The sequence below is a fragment of the Pogoniulus pusillus genome, unplaced genomic scaffold, assembly GCF_015220805.1.
Source record: "Pogoniulus pusillus isolate bPogPus1 unplaced genomic scaffold, bPogPus1.pri scaffold_117_arrow_ctg1, whole genome shotgun sequence".
Taxonomy (NCBI): domain Eukaryota; kingdom Metazoa; phylum Chordata; class Aves; order Piciformes; family Lybiidae; genus Pogoniulus; species Pogoniulus pusillus.
Genome location: NW_026974555.1, coordinates 29,507 through 46,488, shown reverse-complemented (window position 1 = coordinate 46,488; position 16,982 = coordinate 29,507). Strand labels below are relative to the sequence as shown.

At 59.4% G+C, this 16,982-nt stretch overlaps 1 protein-coding gene across 10 annotated transcripts in view; it reads right to left on the bottom strand.

Moving 5' to 3' along the window:
- LOC135173892 (protein disulfide-isomerase TMX3-like) overlaps nucleotides 1–16,982 on the bottom strand; it is a 54,297-nt gene that overhangs the window by 15,236 nt on the left and 22,079 nt on the right. The gene's annotated exons all lie outside the window — the stretch shown is intronic.

Here is a 16,982-nt window from a genome sequence, read left to right as displayed (position 1 = left end):
GGGAGCAGGGAGATAGTGGGATGGAAATGGGAGGGGACTGGGGGGAGCTGGGAGGTAGTGGGATGGAAATGGGAAGGGACTGATAGAGACTGGGAGGCAGTGGGATGGAAATGGGAAGGGACTGGTAGAGACTGGGAGGCAGTGGGATGGAAATGGGAAGGGACTGGTAGAGACTGGGAGGCAGTGGGATGGAAATGGGAGGGGACTGGGAGAGACTGGGAGGCAGTGGGATGGAAATGGGAGGGGACTGGTAGAGACTGGGAGGCAGTGGGATGGAAATGGGAAGGGACTGGTAGAGACTGGGAGGCAGTGGGATGGAAATGGGAGGGGACTGGGAGAGACTGGGAGGCAGTGGGATGGAAATGGGAGGGGACTGGGTGGGCTTGGGAGGGAAGTGGTCCCAAACTGGGACAAACTGGGCCCAAACTGGTAAGAACTGGGCCCAAAGTGCACACCAAGTGGGGGAATTGGGCCCAGCGCAGCCAATGGGAGCGCTTCCCGCCTAAGCCCCGCTGGCCAATCAGAGCGCAGCCTGGCTTTCCCGCTCTTTCCCCTCACAGCGTCAGGGAGGGAGGGAGGGAGACAAAATGGTGGCAGGGGACACAATGGCAGCTCCCAGTTCAGCTCCCAGTGCTTCCAGGATGGCTCCCAGTGCCTCCAGGTACGAATCCCAGTCTCAACAAGTCCCCTCCCAGGCCCGTTTTAGACCTCTCTGAATCCTGCCCAGTCCCTCCCAATTCCCTTGCAGTCCCTTCCACTTCCCTCCCTCTGCATCCCAATTCCTCCGCAGTCCCTTCCAGTTTCCTCCCAATCCCTCTCAAATCCCTCCGGTCCCTCCCAGTCCTGCCCATCCCATTTCCATCTCAGTCCCTCCCAGTTCCCTCCCACATCTCCCAGCCTCTCACAAATCCCCTCCAAGTCCCTCCCAGTCTAATCCCAGTTCCTTCTGTTCCTCCTAGATCTCCTTCCAGTCTCTCCCAGTTCCGCTCCCCGTCCCGCCCAGTAACCCCCAGATCCTCTCCCAGTCCCTCCCAGTTGCCCCCAAGGGCCTTTCAGTTCCACTCAGTTCCTCCCAGTCTCTCCCAATCCCCAGGCAGTCCCAATCGGTTCCCTCCCTGTGCCTCCCAATTGCCTCACACTCCCTCCCAGTCACTCCCAGTTCCTCTCCAGTCCCCCTCAGTCTCTCCCAGTCCTACCCAGTTCCCTCTCACCTCCCTCTTGGTGCATCCCATTTCTATCCTAGTCCACCTCCAGCCCCTCCAAGTCCTTCCCACATCTCCTCCCAGTCTCGCACAAATCCCCTCCAAGTCCTTCCCAGTCCTGTCCCAGTTCCCTCCATTCTTCCCAGCATATCCCAGTCCCCTTCCAGTCCCTTCCATTCCCTTCCCAGTCCTTCCAAATCCCCTCACAGACTCTTCCAGGCCCCTCTGAGTACCTTTCAGACGCTCCCACTCAACTCCCCCTACCTCCCAGTCCATCCCAGTCACTTCCAATCCCTCCACTCCATCCCATTCCCTCCGAGCCCGTCCCAATGCCCTCCCAGTCTCCTCCCAATCCCTCCCAGTCTATCCCAGTCTCTCCCTATCCCCACACAGTCACAACCAGTTCCCTCCCAGTCTCTACCAATTACCTCCCAGTCCCTGACAATCCCTGACAGTTTGCACCCTGTGCCCTATCCCTGCTGGTCAAAGCCAGGTCCATCCCAGTCCCTCCCAGTTCCACCCAGTCAGGCTCCCTGGGAGTGACTGGGAGGGAAATGAGAAGGATTGGGATAGAATTTGGAGGGCCTGGGGGGCAGTGGGATGGAAATGGGAGGGAACTGGGTGGGCTTGGGAGGAAAGTGGTCCCATACTGGGACAAACTGTTCCCAAACTGGTAGGAACTGGGCCCAAAGTGGACACCAAGTGGGGGAATTGGGCCCAGTGCAGCCAATGGGAGCGCTTCCCGCCTAAGCCCCGCTGGCCAATCAGAGCGCAGCCTGGCTTTCCCGCTCTTTCCCCTCACAGCACCAGGGAGGGAGGGAGAGAGGGAGACAGACAGAATGGTGGCAGGGGACACAATGGCGCTCCCAGTTCAGCTCCCAGTGCTTCCAGGATGGCTCCCAGTGCTTCCCAGATGGCTCCCAGTGCCTTCAGGTATGGATCCCAGTCTCAACAAGTCCCCTCCCAGTCCCATTCTAGACCTATCCGAATCCCTCCAGTCCCTCCCAATTCCCTTGCAGTCCCTTCCACTTCCCTCCCTCTGCATCCCAATTCCCTCCACTAACTCCCAAGCCCCTATCCCTCTCTCCCAGGCCCTCCACATCCCCTCCCAGGCCATCCCAGTCCCTCACAATCCCTCCACTCCATCCCTCATCCTTTCCCACTTCCCTCCCACTACCTCTCAGTCCCTCCAAGTCTCCTCCCACGCCTCACCAGTCCCTCCCAATCCCATCCCACTTCCATCAGTCCCTCCCATTCCCCTCCCTGTCCCATCCCAAGACCTCCCAGGCCCATTCCCCTCCCTCACACCTCTCAGGCCCCTTACCAGTCTCACCCAATCCCTCCCAGTCCCACTCACTCCTTCCCAGTCCCCTTCCCACTCCACCCCACTCCCAGTCCATCTCAATGCCCTCCAGTCTCCTCCAAGTCCTTCCCAGTTCCTCTCAATCCCTTCCAGTCCCCTCCCAGACCTTCCCAGTCCCTTCCTGGCCTCTCCCAGTGTTCTCACCAGGTCCATCTCAGTCCCCTCCCAGTCTCTCTCAGTCTCTCCCAGTCCAACTCCAGTCCCCTCCCAGTCCTCTATCACTCCCACCCAGCACCCTCCCAATCCTTCCTAGTCCATCCCACTAGCTCTCAAAATATCCCAGTCCCCTTCCAGTCACCTCCCACTCCCTCTCAATCCCCTCCAAGTCCCTTCCAAGCCCCTCCAACTACCTTCCCATTCCCCTCCCAGTATGCTCCCTCTGGCCCAGTCCCCTCCAGTCACTCACAATCCATTCCAGATCCCTTCCCATTTCCTCCCAATGCCCTCCTACTCCAGCCCAGTGCATCCCATTCCTCTCCCAGTTCCCAACAGTCCCTCCCATTACCCTCCCTGTCCCTCCCTGTCCCATTTCCCTCTCTGTCACCTCTCAGTCTCCTTCCCAGTCCCAACCACCCTCTCTCACTCCCCTCCTAGTCCCATCCCAGTTTCACATAATCCAATTCCACTCCTTTCCCAGTACATCCCACTCCCCTCCCAGTCCTTCTCTGTCCCTTCCAGTCCTCTCCCACTGCCCTCCCAGTCCTAAGCCAGTCCTTTCCAGGTCCATTCCAGTCCCATCCCAATCCCAGTCCTCTCCCATTTCCTCTCAATCCACTCCCAGTCCCACCCAGCCTCACCCAATCCTTCCCAGTCCATGCCACTAGCTCCCAGTATATCCCACTCCGATTCCAGTCACCTCCCAAGTCCCTCCCAGTCCCCAGTCCTCTGCCACTCTGACCCAATCCCCTCCTAGTCCTTTCCAGCTCCATCCCAGTCCCTTCCCAGTCTCTCCCAGTCCCTAGTGCCATTCCAGTCCTCTCCCAGTCACTCACAATCCATTCCAGATCCCTCTCCCTTCCCTCCCAATCCACTCCCACTCCATTCCATAATCTCCCAGTATATCCCAGTCCCCTCCACTAACTCCCATGCCCCTCTCCCTCTCTCCCAGGCCCTCCACATCCCCTCCCAGGCCATCCCAGTCCCTCACAATCCCTCCACTCCATCCCTCATCCTTTCCCACTTCCCTCTCAGTCTCCTCCCACTCCTCCCCAGTCCCTCCCAATCCCATCCCACTTCCCAGCTCTCCCTCCCATTCCCCTCCCTGCCTCTCCCACTCACTCACAATCACCCTAGTCTGGAAGGGGACTGGGGCATACTGGGAGACACTGGGAGACACTGGGAAGGACTGGATTGGGACTGGGACGGTCTGGGAGAGGACTGGGAAGGAATGAGACAGGACTGGGAGGGACTGAGGACTGGGAGGGGACTGGGATGAGTCCTTTCCCAGTCCAACTCCAGTCCCTCACAGTCCTCTCCCATTTCCTCCCAGTCCTCTATCAGTCCCACCCAGCCCCCTCCCAATCCTTCCCAGACCATCCCACTGGCTCCCAGTATATCCCAGGCCCCTCCCACGCCACTCCAACTACCTTTCACACACTCCCCCTACCTGCCCAGTCCCCTCCCAGTCACTCACAATCCTTTCCAAATCCCCTCCCTGTCCCATCCCAGCACCTCCCAGTCCAATTCCCCTCCCTTGACACCTCTCAGGCCCCTTCCCAGTCCTCTCCCAGTTCAGCCCAGTCCTTCCCAGATCCCTTCCCAGCCCATCCTACTCCCTCCCACTCCATCCCACTCCCTCCCCATTCCTCTGAATCCCACCCACTCACTCCCAACCCCTTCCCAGTCCCTCACTATGCCATTACACTCCTTTCCCACTACATCCCACAGCCCTCCCAGTCCTTTTCAGTCCTTTCCAGTCCTCTCCCAGTCCCAATCCAGTCCTTTCCAGGTCCACCCCAGTCCCCTCCCACTCCCTCCTAGTCCCTTTCCATTGCCATTCCACTCACTCACAATCCATTCCAGATCCATTCCCAATCTCTCCCACTCCATCCCACTATATCCCAGTCCCCTCCACTAACTCCTGAGCCCCTGTCACTCTCTCTCAGGCCCTCCACATCCCCTCCCAGGCCATCCCAGTCCCTCACAATCCCTCCACTCCATCCCTCATCCTTTCCCACTTCCCTCCCACTACCTCTCAGTCCCTCCCAATCCCATCCCACTTCCATCAGTCCCTCCCATTCCCCTCCCTGTCCCATCCCAGGGCCTCCCAGGCCCATTCCTCTCCCTCACACCTCTCAGGCCCCTTCCCAGTCTCACCCAATCCCTCCCAGTCCCACTCACTGCTTCCCAGATCCCTTCCCACTCCATCCCACTCCCTCCCAATCCCCTCCCAGTCTCTCACAATCCCATTCCAGTCCTACCCAATCCCTCCCGGTCTCCTTCCAGTCCTCCTCAGTCCTTTCCAGGCCTCTCCCAGTCCAAATCCAGTCCTTACCAGCCCCTTCCCACTCCCCTTCCCATCCCTTCCCCTTCCCTCCCAATCCCCTACCAGTTTCTCTCTGTCCCTCCCAGTCTCACCCAGCCCCCTTCCAATCCTTCCCAGTCCATCCCACTAGCTCCCAGAATATCCCTGTCCCCTTCCAGTCACCTCCCACTCCCTCCTAATCCCCTCCCAGTCACTCACAATTCATTCCAGATCCCGTTCCATTCTATCTCATTCCTCTCCCACTTCCCATCAGTCCCTCCCATTCCCCTCCCTGTCCCAATCTCAGCACCTCCCAGTCCCATTCCCCTCCCTGACACCTCTAAGGCCCCTCCCACTTTAGCTCAGTCCTTCCCAGATCCCTTCCCAGTCCATCTCACTCCCTCCCACTCCTTCCCCGTGCCTCTGAATCCCACCCACTCCCTCCCAGTCCCATCCCACTCTCTCACAATCCCATTCCACTCCTTTCCCAGTACATCCCACTCCACACCCAGACCTTTTCAGTCCCTTCCAATCCTCTCCCATTTCCCTCCCAGTCCTCTCCCAGTCCCAATCCAGTCCTTTCCACGTCCATCCCAGTCCCTTCCCAGTCTCTCTTAGTCTCTCCCAGTCCCTAGTGCCATTCCAGTCCTCTCCCAGTCACTCACAATCCATTCCAGATCCCTCTCCATTCCCTCCCAATCCACTCCCACTCCATTCCACTATCTTCCAGTATATCCCAGTCCCCTCCACTAACTCCCAAGCCCCTATCCCTCTCTCCCTCCACATCCCCTCCCAGGCCATCCCAGTCCCTCCCAATCACTCCACTCCATCCCTGATCCCTGGGAGGCTGGTCCTGAACTGGCACACACTGTTCCCAAACTGGGGGGGCTGGTCCCAAACTGGGATGCACTGTTCCCAAACTGGGGGGACTGGTCCCAAACTGGGACACACTGTTCCCAAACTGGGGGGGCTGGTCCCGAACTGGGACGCACTGTTCCCAAACTGGGGGGGCTGGTCCCGAACTGGGGCACACTGTTCCCAAACTGGGGGGGCTGGTCCCAAACTGGGATGCACTGTTCCCAAACTGGGGGGACTGGTCCCAAACTGGGACACACTGTTCCCAAACTGGGGGGGCTGGTCCCGAACTGGGATGCACTGTTCCCAAACTGGGGGGGCTGGTCCCGAACTGGGACGCACTGTTCCCAAACTGGGGGGACTGGTCCCAAACTGGGACGCACTGTTCCCAAACTGGGGGGGACTGGTCCCAAACTGGAGGGACTGGTCCCGAACTGGGACGCACTGTTCCCAAACTGGGGGGGACTGGTCCTGAACTGGGACGCACTGTTCCCAAACTGGGGGGCTGGCCCAGCGCAGCCAATGGGAGCGCTTCTGCCCGAGCCCCACTGGCCAATCAGAGCGTGGCTCTGGCCCTCCTGCTCTGTCAGCGCCGGGAGGGAGGGAGGGGGGAGGGAGACCAAACGGCAGCAAGGGCACAGAGGAGGCTCCCAGCGCCCCCAGAGCAGCTCCCAGCGCCTCCAGGTAAGATTCCCAGTCCCATCAAGCCCCCTCCCAGTTCCCTTCCAGACCTCTCCAAATCCTTCCCAGTCCCTCCCAATTCCTCTGCAGTGCCTCCCAGTTCCCTCCCAGACCTCTCCCAGCCCCTCTCTAATCCCATCCCTGTCCCTGCCCAATCCTGCTCCAGTCTCTCCCAGACCCCCTCTCAATCCCTCCCAATCCATCCCAGTTCCTACTAGGATCGCTTTCAGTTCCCATCCAGGCCCTTCCCATGCCCTCCCCTTCCAGTCCTTTCCCAGTACAACTCACAGTCCTCACCCAGTCCCAATCCAGTCCTTACCAGGTCCATCCCAGTCCTCGCCCATTTCCACCCAATCCCCTATCAGTCCCATCCAGCCCCCTCCAAATCCTTCCCAGTCCATCCCACTAGCTCCCAGTACATCCCAGTCCCCTCCCAGTTCATTCCAGGCCCTTCCAACTACCTTTTAGACCCTCCCAGTCCCTTTTCATTCCCTTCCCAGTCCCTACTAAGTCCCCTCCCTCTCCCGCCCAGTCCCCTCCCACTCACTCACAATCCATTCCAGATCCCTTTCCATTCCCCTCCCTGTCCCCTCCCACTCCCTGTCAGTCAATCCCATTCCCCTCCCTGTCCCCTCCCACTCCCTGTCAGTCAATCCCATTCCCCTCCCTGTCCCCTCCCACTCCCTGTCAGTCAATCCCATTCCCCTCCCTGTCCCCTCCCACTCCCTGTCAGTCAATCCCACTCCCCTCCCTGTCCCCTCCCACTCCCTGTCAGTCAATCCCATTCCCCTCCCTGTCCCCTCCCACTCCCTGTCAGTCAATCCCATTCCCCTCCCTGTCCCCACCCACTCCCTGTCAGTCAATCCCATTCCCCTCCCTGTCCCCACCCACTCCCTGTCAGTCAATCCCATTCCCGCCCTGTCCCGTCCCAGTTCCTTCCATTCTTCGCACCATATCCCAGTCCCCTTCCAGTCCCTCCCATTCCCTTCACAGTCCTTCCAAATCCCCTCACAGACTCTTCCAGGCCCCTCCGAGTACCTTTCAGACGTTTCCACTCCCCTCCCCCTACCTCCCAGGCCATCCCAGTCACTTCCAATCCCTCCACTCCATCCCTGATCCCTTCCCACTCCATCCAATTCCACTCCTTTCCCAGTACATCCCACCCCCCCTCCTAGTCCTTCTCTGTCCCTTCCAGTCCTCTCCCATTGCCCTCCCAGTCCTAATCCAGTACTTTCCAGGTCCATCCCAGTCCCAGTCCTCTCCCATTTCCTCTCAATCCACTCCCAGTCCCACCCAGCCTCACCCAATCCTTCCTAGTCCATCCCACTAGCTCCCAGTATGTCCCGCTCCCCTTCCACTCACCTCCCAAGTCCCTCCCAGTCCCCTCCCACTCCCTCCTAATCCCCTCCCAGTCCCCAGGCCCCTCCCAGTCACTCACAATCCATTCCAGATCCCTTCCCATTCCCTCCCAATCCCCTCCCACTCACTCCCATTCCTCTCCCACTTCCCACCAGTCCGTCCCATTCCCCCTCCCTGCCACCTCTCAGGCCCTTTCCCAATCCTCTCCCACTTTTGCTCAGTCCTTACCAGATCCCTTCCCAGTCCATCCTACTCCCACTCCATCCCTCCTGATTCCTCTGAATTCCACCCACTCCCTCCAAATGCCCTCCCTGTCTCTCACAATCTCATTCCTCTCCTTTCCCAGTACATCCCACTCCACACCCAGTCCTCTCTCAGTCCCTTCCAATCCTCTCCCATTTCCCTCCCAGTCCCAATCCAGTCCTTTCCAGGCCCATCCACTCCTCTCCCAGTCTCTCCCAGTCCCCAGTGCCATTCCAGTCCTCTCCCAGTCACTCACAATCCATTCCAGATCCCTCTTCATTCCCTCCCAATCTACTCCCACTTCATTCCACTATCTCCCAGTATATCCCAATCCCCTCCACTAACTCCCAAGCCCAGTGCATCCCATTCCTCTCCCACTTCCCAACAGTCCTTCCCATTACTCTCCCTGTCCCTCCCAGTCCCATTCCCTCTCTGTCACCTATCAGTCTCCTTCCCAGACGCAACCACTCTCTCTCACTCCCCTCCCAGTACCATCCCAGTTTCACATAATCCAATTCCACTCCTTTCCCAGTACATCACACTCCCCTCACAGTCCTCTCCCATTGCCCTCCCAGTCCTAAGCCAGTCCTTTCCAGGTCCATCCCAGTCCCAGTCCTCTCCCATTTCCTCTCAATCCACTCCCAGTCCCACCCGGCCTCACCCAATCCTTCCCAGTCCATCCCACTAGCTCCCAGTATGTCCCACTCCCCTCCCAGTCCCTTCCAATCCTCTCCCATTTCCCTCCCAGTCCCAATCCAGTCCTTTCCAGCTCCATCCCAGTCCCCAACCAGTCTCTCCCAGTCCCTAGTGCCATTCCAGTCCTCTCCCAGTCACTCACAATCCATTCCAAATCCCTCTCCATTCCCTCCCAATCCATTCCCAATCTATTCCACTACCTCCCAGTATATCCCAGTCCCCTCCACTAACTCCCATGCCCCTCTCCCTCTCTCCCAGGCCCTCCACATCCCCTCCCAGGCCATCCCAGTCCCTCACAATCCCTCCACTCCATCCCTCATCCTTTCCCACTTCCCTCTCAGTCTCCTCCCACTCCTCCCCAGTCCCTCCCAATCCCATCCCACTTCCCAGCTCTCCCTCCCATTCCCCTCCCTGCCTCTCCCACTCACTCACAATCACCCTAGTCTGGAAGGGGACTGGGGCATACTGGGAGACACTGGGAGACACTGGGAAGGACTGGATTGGGACTGGGACGGTCTGGGAGAGGACTGGGAAGGAATGGGGCAGGACTGCGAGGGACTGAGGACTGGGAGGGGACTGGGATGAGTCCTTTCCCAGTCCAACTCCAGTCCCTCACAGTCCTCTCCCATTTCCTCCCAGTCCTCTATCAGTCCCACCCAGCCCCCTCCCAATCCTTCCCAGACCATCCCACTGGCTCCCAGTATATCCCAGGCCCCTCCCACGCCACTCCAACTACCTTTCACACACTCCCCCTACCTGCCCAGTCCCCTCCCAGTCACTCACAATCCTTTCCAAATCCCCTCCCTGTCCCATCCCAGTACCTCCCAGTCCAATTCTCCTCCCTGACACATCTCAGGCCCCTTCCCTTTCCTCTCCCAGTTCAGCTCAGTCCTTCCCAGATCCCTTCCCAGACCATCCTACTCCCTCCCACTCCATCCCACTCCCTTCTCGTTCCTCTGAATCCCACCCACTCACTCCCAACCCCTTCCCAGTCCCTCACTATCCCATTACACTCCTTTCCCACTACATCCCACTGCCCTCCCAGTCCTTTTCAGTCTTCTCCCAGTCCCAATCCAGTCCTTTCCAGCTCCATCCCAGTCCCCTCCCGCTCTGTCAGTCCCTCCTAGTCCCTTTCTATTGCCATTCCACTCACTCACAATCCATTCCAGATCCATTCCCAATCTCTCCCACTTCATCCCCCTATCTCCCAGTATATCCCAGTCCCCTCCACTAACTCCCGAGCCCCTATCACTCTCTCCCAGGCCCTCCACATCCCCCTCCCAGTCCCTCCACTCCATCCCTCATCCTTTCCCACTTCCCTCCCACTACCTCTCAGTCCCTCCAAGTCTCCTCCCACGCCTCACCAGTCCCTCCCAATCCCATCCCACTTCCATCAGTCCCTCCCATTCCCCTCCCTGTCCCATCCCAAGACCTCCCAGGCCCATTCCTCTCCCTCACACCTCTCAGGCCCCTTCCCAGTCTCACCCAATCCCTCCCAGACCCACTCACTCCTTCCCAGATCCCTTCCCAGTCCATCCCACCCCCTCCCAATCCCCTCCCAGTCTCTCACAATCCCATTCCAGTCCTACCCAATCCCTCCTGGTCTCCTTCCAGTTCTCCTCAGTCCTTTCCAGGCCTCTCCCAATCCAAATCCAGTCCTTACCAGCCCCTTCCCACTCCCCTTCCCATCCCTCCCAATCCCCTCCCAGTCTCACCCAGCCCCCTTCCAATCCTTCCCAGTCCATCCCACTCCCTCCCAGTACATCCCAGTCCCCTCCCAGGCCACCCCAAAGACCTTTCACACCCTCCCACTACCTTCCCAGTCCCCTCCCAGTCACTCACAATTCATTCCAGATCCCTTCCCATTCCCTCTCAATGCCCTCCCAGGCCACTCTCCTCCCTGACACCGCTCAGGCCCCTTCCCACTCCATCCCAATGCCCTCCCAGTCTCCTCCAAGTCCTTCCCAGTTCCTCTCAATCCCTCCCAGTCCCTTCCTGGCCTCTCCCAGTTCCCTCACAGTCCTCTCCCAGTCCAGTACTTACCAGGTCCATCTCAGTCCCCTCCCAGTCTCTCTCAGTCCCGCCCAGTCCCTTCCCAGTCCAACTCCAGTCCTGTCCCAGTCCTCTATCACTCCCACCCAACCCCATCCCAATCCTTCCCAGTCCATCCCACTAGCTCCCACAATATCCCAGTCCCCTTCCAGTCACCTCCCACTCCCTTCTAATCCCCTCCCTGTCCCCAGTCCCCTCCCAGTCACTCACAATTCATTCCAGATCCCTTTCCCTTCCCTCCCAATCCCCTTCCACTCCCTCCCATTCCATCTCATTCCTCTCCCACTTCCCAGTAGTCCCTCCCATTCCCCTCCCTGTCCCATCCCAGCAACTTCCAGTCCCATTCCCCTCCCTGACACCTCTCAGGCCCCCTCCAATTCCTCTCCCAGTTCAGCTCAGTCCTTCCCAGATCCCTTCCCAGTCCATCTCACTCCCACCCACTCATCCCACTCCTTCCCCGTGCCTCTGAATCCCACCCACTCCCTCCCAAACCCCTCCCAGTCCCATCCCACTCTCTCACAATCCCATTCCACTCCTTTCCCAGTACATCCCACTCCGCACCCAGTTCTTTTCAGTCCCTTCCAATCCTCTCCCATTTCCCTCCCAGTCCTCTCCCAGTCCCAATCCAATCTTTCCAGGTCCATCCCAGGCCCCTACCAGTCACCTCCCACTCCCTCCTAATCCCCTCCCTGTCCCCAGTCCTCTCCCAGTCACACACAATCCATTCCAGATCCCTCTCCATTCCCTCCCAATCCACTCCCAATCTATTCCACTATCTCCCAGTATACCCCAGTCCCCTCCACTAACTCCCATGCCCCTCTCCCTCTCTCCCAGGCCCTCCACATCCCCTCCCAGGCCATCCCAGTCCCTCACAATCCCTCCACTCCATCCCTCATCCTTTCCCACTTCCCTCTCAGTCTCCTCCCACTCCTCCCCAGTCCCTCCCAATCCCATCCCACTTCCCAGCTCTCCCTTCCATTCCCCTCCCTGCCTCTCCCACTCACTCACAATCACCCTAGTCTGGAAGGGGACTGGGGCATACTGGGAGACACTGGGAAGGACTGGATTGGGACTGGGACGGTCTGGGAGAGGACTGGGAAGGAATGGGGCAGGACTGCGAGGGACTGAGGACTGGGAGGGGACTGGGATGAGTCCTTTCCCAGTCCAACTCCAGTCCCTCACAGTCCTCTCCCATTTCCTCCCAGTCCTCTATCAGTCCCACCCAGCCCCCTCCCAATCCTTCCCAGACCATCCCACTGGCTCCCAGTATATCCCAGGCCCCTCCCACGCCACTCCAACCACCTTTCACACACTCCCCCTACCTGCCCAGTCCCCTCCCAGTCACTCACAATCCTTTCCAAATCCCCTCCCTGTCCCATCCCAGTACCTCCCAGTCCAATTCTCCTCCCTGACACCTCTCAGGCCCCTTCCCAGTCCTCTCCCAGTTCAGCTCAGTCCTTCCCAGATCCCTTCCCACTCCCTCCCCGTTCCTCTGAATCCCACCCACTCACTCCCAATCCCTTCCCAGTCTCTCACAATCCCATTCCAGTCCTACCCAATCCCTCCTGGTCTCCTTCCAGTCTTCCTCAGTCCTTTCCAGGCCTCTCCCAATCCAAATCCAGTCCTTACCAGCCCCTTCCCACTCCCCTTCCCATCCCTTCCCCTTCCCTCCCAATCCCCTCCCAGTCTCTCTCTGTCCCTCCCAGTCTGATCCCATTTCCTCCCAATCCCCTCCCAGTCTCACCCAGCCCCCTTCCAATCCTTCCCAGTCCATCCCACTCGCTCCCAGTACATCCCAGTCCCCTCCAAATGCCTTCCAGGCCACCCCAAAGACCTTTCACACCCTCCCACTACCTTCCCAGGCCCCTCCCAGTCACTCACAATCCATTCCAGATCCCTTCCCATTCCCTCCCAATGCCCTCCCAGGTCACTCCTCCCTGACACCTCTCAGGCCCCTTCCCACTCCATCCCACTCCCACTCCATCCCAATGCCCTCCCAGTCTCCTCCAAGTCCTTCCCAGTTCCTCTCAATCCCTCCCACTCCCCCTCCCAGTCCCTTCCTGTCCTCTCCCAGTTCCCTCACAGTCCTCTCCCAGTCCCAATCCAGTCCTTATCAGATCCATCTCAGTCCCCTCCCAGTCTCTCTCAGTCCCTCCCGGTCCCGTCCCAGTCCAACTCCAGTCCCGTCCCAGTCCTCTATCACTCCCACCCAGCCCCATCCCAATCCTTCCCAGTCCATCCCACTAGCTCCCACAATATCCCAGTCCCCTTCCAGTCACCTCCCACTCCCTCCTAATCCCCTTCCAGTCCCCAGTCCCCTCCCAGTCACTCACAATTCATTCCAGATCCCTTTCCCTTCCCTCCCAATCCCCTTCCACTCCCTCCCATTCCATCTCATTCCTCTCCCACTTCCCAGCAGTCCCTCCCATTCCCCTCCCTGTCCCATCCCAGCAACTCCCAGTCCCATTCCCCTCCCTGACACCTCTCAGGCCCCTTCCCAGTCCTCTCCCAGTTCAGCTCACTCCTTCCCAGATCCCTTCCCAGTCCATCTCACTCCCTCCCACTCCTTCCCCGTGCCTCTGAATCCCACCCACTCCCTCCCAGTCCCATCCCACTCTCTCACAATCCCATTCCACTCCTTTCCCAGTACATCCCACTCCGCACCCAGTTCTTTTCAGTCCCTTCCAATCCTCTCCCATTTCCCTCCCAGTCCTCTCCCAGTCCCAATCCAGTCCTTTCCACGTCCATCCCAGTCCCTTCCCAGTCTCTCTTAGTCTCTCCCAGTCCCTAGTGCCATTCCAGTCCTCTCCCAGTCACTCACAATCCATTCCAGATCCCTCTCCATTCCCTCCCAATCCACTCCCACTCCATTCCACTATCTTCCAGTATATCCCAGTCCCCTCCACTAACTCCCAAGCCCCTATCCCTCTCTCCCTCCACATCCCCTCCCAGGCCATCCCAGTCCCTCCCAATCACTCCACTCCATCCCTGATCCCTGGGGGGCTGGTCCTGAACTGGCACACACTGTTCCCAAACTGGGGGGGCTGGTCCCAAACTGGGATGCACTGTTCCCAAACTGGGGGGGCTGGTCCCGAACTGGGGCACACTGCTCCCAAACTGGGGGGGCTGGTCCCAAACTGGGACGCACTGTTCCCAAACTGGGGGGGCTGGTCCCAAACTGGGACGCACTGTTCCCAAACTGGGGGGGCTGGTCCCGAACTGGGACGCACTGTTCCCAAACTGGGGGACTGGTCCCAAACTGGGACGCACTGTTCCCAAACTGGGGGGGACTGGTCCCAAACTGGGGGACTGGTCCCAAACTGGGACGCACTGTTCCCAAACTGGGGGGGACTGGTCCCAAACTGGAGGGACTGGTCCCGAACTGGGACACACTGTTCCCAAACTGAGGGGGCTGGTCCCGAACTGGGACGCACTGTTCCCAAACTGAGGGGGCTGGTCCCGAACTGGGACGCACTGTTCCCAAACTGGGGGGGCTGGTCCCAAACTGGGATGCACTGTTCCCAAACTGGGGGGGCTGGTCCCAAACTGGGACGCACTGTTCCCAAACTGGGGGGCTGGCCCAGCGCAGCCAATGGGAGCGCTGCTGCCCGAGCCCCACTGGCCAATCAGAGCGTGGCTCTGGCCCTCCTGCTCTGTCAGCGCCGGGAGGGAGGGAGGGAGGGGGGAGGGAGACCAAACGGCAGCAAGGGCACAGAGGAGGCTCCCAGCGCCCCCAGAGCAGCTCCCAGCGCCTCCAGGTAAGATTCCCAGTCCCATCAAGCCCCCTCCCAGTCCCTCCCAGTTCCCTTCCAGACCTCTCCAAATCCTTCCCAGTCCCTCCCAATTCCTCTGCAGTGCCTCCCAGTTCCCTCCCAGACCTCTCCCAGCCCCTCTCTAATCCCATCCCTGTCCCTGCCCAATCCTGCTCCAGTCTCTCCCAGACCCCCTCTCAATCCCTCCCAATCCATCCCAGTTCCTACTGGGATCGCTTTCAGTTCCCATCCAGGCCCTTCCCATGCCCTCCCCTTCCAGTCCTTTCCCAGTACAACTCACAGTCCTCACCCAGTCCCAATCCAGTCCTTACCAGGTCCATCCCAGTCCTCGCCCATTTCCACCCAATCCCCTATCAGTCCCATCCAGCCCCCTCCAAATCCTTCCCAGTCCATCCCACTAGCTCCCAGTACATCCCAGTCCCCTCCCAGTTCATTCCAGGCCCTTCCAACTACCTTTTAGACCCCCCCAGTCCCTTTTCATTCCCTTCCCAGTCCCTACTAAGTCCCCTCCCTCTCCCGCCCAGTCCCCTCCCACTCACTCACAATCCATTCCAGATCCCTTTCCATTCCCCTCCCTGTCCCCTCCCACTCCCTGTCAGTCAATCCCATTCCCCTCCCTGTCCCCTCCCACTCCCTGTCAGTCAATCCCATTCCCCTCCCTGTCCCCTCCCACTCCCTGTCAGTCAATCCCACTCCCCTCCCTGTCCCCTCCCACTCCCTGTCAGTCAATCCCATTCCCCTCCCTGTCCCCTCCCACTCCCTGTCAGTCAATCCCATTCCCCTCCCTGTCCCCTCCCACTCCCTGTCAGTCAATCCCATTCCCCTCCCTGTCCCCTCCCACTCCCTGTCAGTCAATCCCATTCCCCTCCCTCTCCCCTCCCACTCCCTGTCAGTTAATCCCATTCCCCTCCCTCTCCCCTCCCACTCCCTGTCAGTCAATCCCATTCCCCTCCCTGTCCCCTCCCACTCCCTGTCAGTCAATCCCACTCCCCTCCCTGTCCCCTCCCACTCCCTGTCAGTCAATCCCACTCCCCTCCCTGTCCCCTCCCACTCCCTGTCAGTCAATCCCATTCCCCTCCCTGTCCCCTCCCACTCCCTGTCAGTCAATCCCATTCCCCTCCCTGTCCCCTCCCACTCCCTGTCAGTCAATCCCATTCCCCTCCCTGTCCCCTCCCACTCCCTGTCAGTCAATCCCATTCCCCTCCCTGTCCCCATCCCACTCCCTGTCAGTCAATCCCATTCCCGCCCTGTCCCGTCCCAGTTCCTTCCATTCTTCGCACCATATCCCAGTCCCCTTCCAGTCCCTCCCATTCCCTTCACAGTCCTTCCAAATCCCCTCACAGACTCTTCCAGGCCCCTCCGAGTACCTTTCAGACGTTTCCACTCCCCTCCCCCTACCTCCCAGTCCATCCCAGTCACTTCCAATCCCTCCACTCCATCCCTGATCCCTTCCCACTCCATCCAATTCCACTCCTTTCCCAGTACATCCCACCCCCCCTCCTAATCCTTCTCTGTCCCTTCCAGTCCTCTCCCATTGCCCTCCCAGTCCTAATCCAGTCCTTTCCAGGTTCATCCCAGTCCCAGTCCTCTCCCATTTCCTCTCAATCCACTCCCAGTCCCACCCAGCCTCACCCAATCCTTCCCAGTCCATCCCACTAGCTCCCAGTATGTCCCACTCCCCTCCCAGTCCCTTCCAATCCTCTCCCATTTCCCTCCCAGTCCCAATCCAGTCCTTTCCAGCTCCATCCCAGTCCCCAACCAGTCTCTCCCAGTCCCTAGTGCCATTCCAGTCCTCTCCCAGTCACTCACAATCCATTCCAAATCCCTCTCCATTCCCTCCCAATCCATTCCCAATCTATTCCACTACCTCCCAGTATATCCCAGTCCCCTCCACTAACTCCCATGCCCCTCTCCCTCTCTCCCAGGCCCTCCACATCCCCTCCCAGGCCATCCCAGTCCCTCACAATCCCTCCACTCCATCCCTCATCCTTTCCCACTTCCCTCTCAGTCTCCTCCCACTCCTCCCCAGTCCCTCCCAATCCCATCCCACTTCCCAGCTCTCCCTCCCATTCCCCTCCCTGCCTCTCCCACTCACTCACAATCACCCTAGTCTGGAAGGGGACTGGGGCATACTGGGAGACACTGGGAGACACTGGGAAGGACTGGATTGGGACTGGGACGGTCTGGGAGAGGACTGGGAAGGAATGGGGCAGGACTGCGAGGGACTGAGGACTGGGAGGGGACTGGGATGAGTCCTTTCCCAGTCCAACTCCAGTCCCTCACAGTCCTCTCCC